The sequence below is a fragment of the Stegostoma tigrinum genome, chromosome 7 (assembly GCF_030684315.1).
Source record: "Stegostoma tigrinum isolate sSteTig4 chromosome 7, sSteTig4.hap1, whole genome shotgun sequence".
Lineage (NCBI taxonomy): Eukaryota > Metazoa > Chordata > Chondrichthyes > Orectolobiformes > Stegostomatidae > Stegostoma > Stegostoma tigrinum.
The window spans coordinates 71,975,053-71,982,068 of NC_081360.1; the positions used below are offsets into that span (position 1 = coordinate 71,975,053).

The 7,016-nt window shown below is 48.6% G+C and overlaps 1 long non-coding RNA gene across 3 annotated transcripts in view; it reads right to left on the reverse strand.

Annotated features, from left to right (window-relative positions):
• Positions 1 to 5,035, reverse strand: part of LOC125454252 (uncharacterized) — a 44,707-nt gene extending 39,672 nt beyond the window's left edge. For all 3 annotated transcript variants that reach the window (XR_009445957.1, XR_007247956.2, XR_007247957.2), the window contains exons 1-2: positions 4,938 to 5,035; positions 4,723 to 4,768 (exon numbers count right to left, since the gene is read on the reverse strand). This is a non-coding gene — a long non-coding RNA (uncharacterized LOC125454252). The remainder of the gene's footprint in view (positions 1 to 4,722; positions 4,769 to 4,937) is intronic.
• Positions 5,036 to 7,016: the final 1,981 nt, after the last annotated feature.

The following is a 7,016-nucleotide window of genomic DNA, read 5'->3' on the forward strand; positions in this document are numbered from 1 at the left end:
ATTTTGGCAGAAAGAACAAAGGTGGTCAGAGGATGCAGAGCTCTGAGATACAGAGAAATCTGGGTGTTCGATGCTTAAGTCACAGAACCTTAGTATGCAGGTACAGCAAGTAATCAGGAAGGTTACTAGGACGTCATGCCTATTGCAACTGGAGTTGAATGTAAGACTTTGGAGGTTATGCTTCAGTTATACAAGGCATTGGTGAGACCGCATCTTAAGTACTGTGTTCAGAACCCGTCACCACACTTACAAAAGGATAGTTGTGTCAATAGAAGAAGTTCAGGAAAGGTTTAGATTAGATTAGATTCCCTACAGTGTGGAAACAGGCCCTTCGGCCCAACAAGTCAACACCGCCCCTTGGAGCATCCCACCCAGACCCATCCCCCCATAACCCACACACACCTGACTAGTTTACTAGACTAATTTTTAGAATAAACAGATGGCTCCTGTGGAAAAGCTAGTCAGGTTAAGCCCATATCTTCCAGAGCTTAGAACAGTCAGAGGTGACTTTGTTGAAACACATAAGATCCTGAGGGGATTTCACCAGGTGGACGTTGAAAGCATGTTCCTCATGTGGGAGAACATAGCCTGAAAAAAACCTATAAAAACTGTGAATTGGAAGGCGGTGGGGGAGAGCTGTGTGCGCCTTCTGAAAAGATGGTTGAGGAAACATTTTTTTCTCTTAGAGGATTATGAATCTTTGGAACTCTGTTCCACAAAAGTTAGTGGATGCAAAATCTTTTAAATATTTTAAGGCAGAGGTGGATGAACTTTTGATTCCCAAAGGGATGAAAGATGTTTGGGAATGTGCAGGAATGTAGAGTTGAGGTTAAAATTAGGCATGATCTTATTGAATAGCGGAGCAAGCTCCAAGAGCTAAGTGGCTTACTCCTAGCTAATAAAATGTGAGGCTGGATGAACACAGCAGGCCAAGCAGCATCTCAGGAGCACAAAAGCTGACGTTTCGGGCCTAGACCCTTCATCAGAGAGGGGGATGGGGAGAGGGAACTGGAATAAATAGGGAGAGAGGGGGAGGCGGACCGAAGATGGAGAGTAAAGAAGATAGGTGGAGAGAGTATAGGAAGGGAGGTAGGGAGGGGATAGGTTAGTCCAGGGAAGATGGACAGGTCAATGAGGTGGGATGAGGTTAGTAGGTAGATGGAGGTGCGGCTTGGGGTGGGAGGAAGGGATGGGTGAGAGGAAGAACAGGTTAGGGAGGCAGAGACAGGTTGGACTGGTTTTGGGATGCAGTGGGTGGGGTGAAAGAGCTGGGCTGGTTGTGTGGTGCAGTGGGGGGAGGGGACGAACTGGGCTGGTTTAGGGATGCAGTTGGGGAAGGGGAGATTTTGAAACTGGTGAAGTCCACATTGATACCATTAGGCTGCAGGGTTCCCAGGCGGAATATGAGTTGCTGTTCCTGCAACCTTCGGGTGGCATCATTGTGGCACTGCAGGAGGCCCATGATGGACATGTCATCTAGAGAATGGGAGGGGGAGTGGAAATGGTTTGCGACTGGGAGGTGCAGTTATTTGTTGCGAACTGAATGGAGGTGTTCTGCAAAGCGGTCTCCAAGCCTCTGCTTGGTTTCCCCAATGTAGAGCAAGCCGCACCGGGTACAGTGGATGCAGTATACCACATTGGCAGATGTGCAGGTGAACCTCTGCTTAATGTGGAATGTCATCTTGGGGCCTGGGATAGGGGTGAGGGAGGAGGTGTGGGGGCAAGTGTAGCATTTCCTGCGGTTGCAGGGGAAGGTGCCGGGTGTGGTGGGGTTGGAGGGCAGTGTGGAGCGAACAAGGGAGTCACGGAGAGAGTGGTCTCTCAACCTCCGGATACAACTCATCATCCTCCGACACTTTCGTCATTTACAATCCGACCCCACCACCCAAGACATTTTTCCATCCCCACCCCTGTCTGCTTTCCGGAGAGAACACTCTCTCCGTGACTCCCTTGTTCGCTCCACACTGCCCTCCAACCCCACCACACCCGGCACCTTCCCCTGCAACCGCAGGAAATGCTACACTTGTCCCCACACCTCCTCCCTCACCCCTATCCCAGGCCCCAAGATGACATTCCACATTAAGCAGAGGTTCACCTGCACATCTGCCAATGTGGTATACTGCATCCACTGTACCCGGGTGTGGCTTCCTCTACATTGGGGAAACCAAGCGGAGGCTTGGAGACCGCTTTGCAGAACACCTCCGCTCAGTTCGCAACAAACAACTGCACCTCCCAGTCGCAAACCATTTCCACTCCCCCTCCCATTCTCTAGATGACATGTCCATCATGGGCCTCCTGCACTGCCACAATGATGCCACCCGAAGGTTGCAGGAACAGCAACTCATATTCCGCCTGGTAACCCTGCAGCCTAATGGTATCAATGTGGACTTCACCAGTTTCAACATCTCCCCTTCCCCTACTGCATCCCTAAACCAGACCAGTTCATCCCCTCCCCCCACTGCACCACACAACCAGCCCAGCTCTTCCACCCCACCCACTGCATCCCAAAACCAGTCCAACCTGTCTCTGCCTCCCTAACCTGTTCTTCCTCTCACCCATCCCTTCCTCCCACCCCAAGCCGCACCTCCATCTACCTACTAACCTCATCCCACCTCCTTGACCTGTCCATCTTCCCTGGACTGACCTATCCCCTCCCTACCTCCCCACCTATACTCTCTCCACCTATCTTCTTTACTCTCCATCTTTGGTCCGCCTTCCCCTCTCTCCCTATTTATTCCAGTTCCCTCTCCCCATCCCCCTCTCTGATGAAGGGTCTAGGCCCGAAACATCAGCTTTTGTGCTCCTGAGATGCTGCTTGGCCTGCTGTGTTCATCCAGCCTCACATTTTATTATCTTGGAATTCTCCAGCATCTGCAGTTCCCATTATCTCTGGCTTACTCCTAGCTCCTTGTTTGTACATTCGATTGATGGGTAAAATATTGGGCGACAAACAAATAGTTGTAAGATGCATGGCATTATGTGTAAAATTGTGAAATTGACCAACCTCAAGACACAGTTAAGGCTTGTTAATAAAGAAAACTGCTTCTTTCTGTTTTAAAAGCTGCATTTTCTTTTAAGAGAGCTGTGCAGCTTTCTGTCTATTGTTAGGGTCAATTTTGTGACATTTTATTTGAAATTGGAACTTGAGGCACTCAGGGGATTTTTGTAGAGGGAGAGAGAGACCAACTCTTTAACAGAGGCCTGAAGAATTTAGTTTGGTTGTATTGCAACTTTGGGATTTTATTTTGAGGGAAAGGGATGCATGGAAGTTTCATTTATCTTGAAGGAGCTTAAAATTATTTTTGCTGTTTAAAATCTATCTCCCAGCTGGTCAATAGCTATCCATAGAACTGTATGGTCATCTATACTCACAGAACTGAAGTTGATGATTGTCTGAGTTATTTAATGAACAAGATTTCTTGTTCAGTTCACTATCACTTAGCTTTCCAACTACCTGCCATCAAGAATTAGAGTCTTTCATAAACTGCCACCACCATTAGATATAATATGGGTTGTGACTCCAGCAAGGATTCTTGATTTGATGTGGTATTGAGGTTGGTACTCGTTAGAAACTAGTCCTGAATAACATGATTCTGAAAAATCCAGCAGATGTTTTTAACAACTGGCTATTATACGTAATTATTAGGTTTACATATATATTAGACTATTTAGTTACTCAGAGCAGCTAATTTTCAATCTTAAAAGAAGACATGAGACACCATTGGCAATTAGGGTTAAGGGGAATCCATAGAGATTCTACAAATATATTAATGGCAAAAGAGAAACTGGAGAGAGAATATGGCCCCTTAAAGATCAATGAGGCCATCTATGTGTGGAACTGCAGGAGATGGGTAAGATGCTAAATATTTTGCATTGGTATTTATTATGAAGAAGGATTTGAAAACTTCAGAACTTGGAGAAATCAATAGTAATATTTTGAAACATGTCCATTTTACAGAGGAGGAGGCGCTTGGTATCTTAAAAGACACAAAGATGCTTTATGGGAAGTTAGGGAAGCAATTTCTAGGCCCCAGGCTGAGGTATTTGTATCATCAATAGCCAAGAGTGAGGTGCTGGAAGACTAGAAGTTGGCTAATGTGGTGCCATTATTTAAGAAAGTTGGCATGGAAAAGCCAAGGAACTATAGACTGGTGAGAGTGACATCAGTTATTGGAGGGAATCCTGAGAGATAGGATTTACATGTATTTGGAAAGGCAAGGACAGATTAAGGATAGTCATGGCTTTGTGTGTGGGAAATTGTGTGCCACTAACTTGATTGAGTTTTTTGACGGAGTGACAAAGAAGATTAATGAAGGTAAAGCAGTGGATGTTGTGAATGTGAACTTCAGCAAGGCATTCAACAAGGTTCCACATGGGAGACAGGTTAGTAAGGTTAGATCACATGGAGTGCAGGGAGAGCTAGCCATTTGGATACAAAAGTGACTTGAAGGTAGGAAACTGAGGGTGATAGTGGAGGGTTGTCTTTTGGCCTGGAGGTCAGTGACCAGCAGTGCGCCATAAAGATCAATGCTGGGTCCACTGCTTTTCATCGTTTATATGAATGGTTTGGATTTGAATGTAGGAGGTATTGTTAGTAAGTTTGCAGATGACTCGAAAATTGGAGATGTGGTGGACAACAAAGAAGGTTAACTTGGAGTCATTTCCAGGTAGCAGAGTCAGAGGGAGGAGCACCCCGAGCATGGTTGTGTAAATCTAACGTACCTCAGGGGTTCATGGCCTTGTTTCCATGGACGAGCGCTTGGAGTAACTGAAATCAAACGGATCACCATGAAGTCACAAGAGGGCTGTGAACTGATATGTCGATAGGAAATCTGTCCTAGACTTGAAAAAAAACTCTGCACAACTAATTAATAACTAATTAACTAACCAGAGATTAACTAACTAATAAATTTGTTAACTAAGTAGAGATGACTTACAGATCACACCTGGCAAGAGGCTGCAGCAGTCAGCAACGAGAGGGGCAGGGGAGGTGACATTGTCGGCAGTGAGAGCGGGGCTGGGGAGCAGGTAGTGGAGGTGACGCAGTCGGCAGTGACAGCGGGGCTGGGGAGGGGGCGGTGAGAGGGCAGTGGATGGTAAGAGCGGGGCCGGTGTGGGGTCAGTGGATAGTGACAGCGGGGCCGGTGAGAGGGCAGTGGATGGTGAGGGCAGGGCCGGTGAGAGGGCCGTAGGCGGTGAGAGCAGGGCCGGTGAGGGGTGAGTGGGCGGTGAGAGCAGGGCGGGAGCGGGGCCAGTGAGGGGGTCAGTCGGTGGTGAGAGCGGGGCCGGTGAGGGGTGTGTGGGCGGTGAGAGCGGGGCGGGAGCGGGGCCAGTGAGGGGGTCAGTCGGTGGTGAGAGCGGGGCCGGTGAGGGGTGTGTGGGCGGTGAGAGCGGGGCGGGAGCGGGGCCAGTGAGGGGGTCAGTCGGTGGTGAGAGCGGGGCCGGTGAGGGGTGTGTGGGCGGTGAGAGCGGGGCGGGAGCGGGGCCAGTGAGGGGGTCAGTCGGTGGTGAGAGCGGGGCCGGTGAGGGGTGTGTGGGCGGTGAGAGCGGGGCGGGAGCGGGGCCAGTGAGGGGGTCAGTCGGTGGTGAGAGCGGGGCCGGTGAGGGGTGAGTGGGCGGTGAGAGCGGGGCCGGTGAGGCAGTGATGGCAGTGAGAGCGTGGCATCAGCGGTGGTGCCTTCGTGATTGGAGCAGCGCCTGCACCATAGTGGGGATGGGACTTGGGACTCTGAGATCTGGACTTTCCTTTTTTTCTTGCTTTCCTTTTGGCTCTGTTAACATCTTTTAATTCTAGTTTTGTAACAAAATAGGTACCAGTGAATGGTGACTTTGTGCACTTTCCTATTCTTAGTACACTTTCCTATTCTTAGTACATGTGACAAATAAATAAATCTGAATCAAATGAATAAATCTAAATTAAAATGACTGCGCAGGTAATGTGTTGTACCTGGATGATGTGAGAGCTGGCTGATACCATTACAAACTGCAGTGACTACATCAGCAGTAAGTGTTGGTTGCTGGAGGAACTTCAGCTCAGAATTAATGAGCTGGAGTCCGAGTTTTGGACATTGAAGCACAATGGGGAATGGGAGAGCTACCTGAACGCTCTGTTTTAGGAGGCAGTCCACCTGGTAGATTATGTACCACAAATTCAGTCAGTGGCCAGGGACAGCAGGGTGTGACTGTAAGTGAGGCAGGTACATGGATCCTGCAGTCAGGAACAGAGGAGCTTCAGCTCTTGACCTTGTCCAACAGGTACAAGGTACTCGCTCTCTGTGAGGATGAGGAAAAGGGCTGCAGCGAGGATGAACTTGCTGACTACAACACCATGGCACTGGAAACCATTCAAGGGTTGGGGGGGGGTGGTGGTGGGGAAGCAAAAAATCATTAGGGGAATACATAGCATCCTTTGTAAACAGGCTAGAGAATGCTGCATGGTTTGTCGCCAGCCCAGTGCCAGGGTGAGTGACATCTCTGACCAGCTTGAAAAGGTATTGGAGAGGGAGAGGGAGGATCCATTTGTTGTGGCCTGTGTCAGGACAAAAAACATAGGCAAGACTAGGAAAGAGGATCTGTTTGAGGATTATCTGGAACTATGAACCAAATTAAAGAACAGGTCCTCAAGAGTTATAATCTCCAGGTTACTGCCCAAGCCATGTGCAAACTGGCACAGGGACGCAAGAATAAGGGAAGTAAAGACATGGCTAAAAGAGTGGTATGGGAAAGAGGGATTCCTTTTCTTGGGGCACTGGCATCCGTATTGAAACAGGAGGGATCGGTGCCATTGGAACCAATGTTCTAGCGAAATGGGTAAATAAGATGGTCACAGGACAGTAAACTAGAAACAAAAACAAAGTGCTGGAAAAGCTCAGCAGGTCTGGCAGCATCTGCGGAGGAGAAAACAGAGTTAACATTTCAGGTCTGGTGACCCTTCCTCAGAAAGCTAAACTAAAAAGTTGGGGGAAGGGAAGGGTAAAACTCCAAGGAGTATAATAGCCAGCAGGAAAGGGTTGGAT